Here is a 1838-nt window from a genome sequence, read left to right on the forward strand (position 1 = left end):
GTATATATATATATATATATATATATATATATACATACATACATACACACAAACATTTTATTGTATTGTTTTATAGTATCATTTATTATTCCCAAATGAAAACGCAACAAATGTTTAATTTCAATAATATATACAATGTTTTTATTTTATAACTACCTATATAGGTTTGTGTGTGTGTATATATATATATATATACATGTACTTATGAATATATATTAGATATTTTGAGACGTATGTATGTATATGTCTGGTTAATGCGTGCGTACAAATTTGTGTAGGTATGTTAATTTTCTTTGAATCACTCATTGTATGTTTGTATATCTCTGTACCTGTACATAGGTTTTGGTGAATCAACAGAAATTACAGTGACTCAAGCGGCCAAGAGTTTCATGCATTGGTACTTGTCAGGGACTTAAAGAAACTCACATGAGTTGATAAGAGCTAACGGACAAAACTGGTGGTCCTTGAGTCACTCTAACTTCTGCCAATTTTTAATAGAATATGTGTATATTTGAATTTGTGTGAGCATGAAAATGTGTGTGTGTGTGTGTGTGTGTGTGTGCATATGCATGTGTATGTTTGTATGTGTATATATATATATATATATATATATATATATATTCACATACAGACACACATGGCTACCTCTGATGAGCGTAGGGTTACTTAGAATGTTACCTAACATTCCATTGAACCCCCTAGTGCAAAACCGATTGGTAAGATCAGCCGTAATGGACATATAATACTCTACACTTGATATATATATATATATATATATAATGTAAATAGATAATTTTAGAGAAATGAACCAAAGTTCATTAACTCATCCATGAAAATCCACAGTCACATATAGAAAAAATTAATAAGTAAATACACAATAAATATAATAAAATAAAAAGTAAAAATCATAAAATAATGATATATTTTATGATTTTTACTTTGTATTTTATTATACTTATTTATCGTGTATATACTTATTAATTTTTTCTATATGTGACTTGATTTTCATGGATGAGTTCATGAACTTTGGTTCTTTTCTCTAAAATTATATATTTATATATTTTATACTGTGAAACTTAATTTAATTTTAAATTTTGATAAATTGATTTTTAATTGAATTTTTACCTGTAAATTTGGATTTTTATCCCTAATATTATCATAGGAACAACAAGCCGGTGTATTAGTTTGGCGCTTGGGAAAAATGGAAAGGTGCTTTTATGTTTTGAACCTACGCTCTTTGACAAAGGAATAAGAGGGTAACAATGGAGAGAGAATGAGAAACAAAAAGAGAGAAAAAACAGCATAGTTAAGTGGTCCAATGTGGCATATGTATATATATATATATATATATGTATGTATATGTACTTTTTGCATTCAAAGCATATGTTATATGTGTGTGTGTGTGTGTGTGTGTCTTTATATCATTTTATAGACTTATTTTTTCTTATCAAAATTTCTACAAAAGGAAATTTATATTTTTTTAACCCATCTGACTTTCTCCCTCAAAGCTGACCCTATTTTATACGCGCACACACACACAAATTCTGATACAAAATATTGGGACTGGTGCTTTAAGAAGGTAGAGGACATCTCAATCCAGCATTTAATCACCTCTGAAGCAGTCTCCTTGTGACGCCAAACATTTTATCCCACATTGTTTCCCTTGATGGAAGCATTTTTTTTTTCATCTCCTTTTCTAGGATAGTAAGCTGCAATGCATCATCTCAGACTTTCTAGACATCTTGGAATCTTGTTCCTTTCAAGTGGCATTTGATGTTTGCTTTGGTTTTGGGTTCATAGCCAGAGACTCACAATTCATCGCTTGTTATGGCCGTTTC

This window comes from Octopus bimaculoides, chromosome 21 (assembly GCF_046866305.1).
Source record: "Octopus bimaculoides isolate indiv1 chromosome 21, ASM4686630v1, whole genome shotgun sequence".
NCBI lineage: Eukaryota > Metazoa > Mollusca > Cephalopoda > Octopoda > Octopodidae > Octopus > Octopus bimaculoides.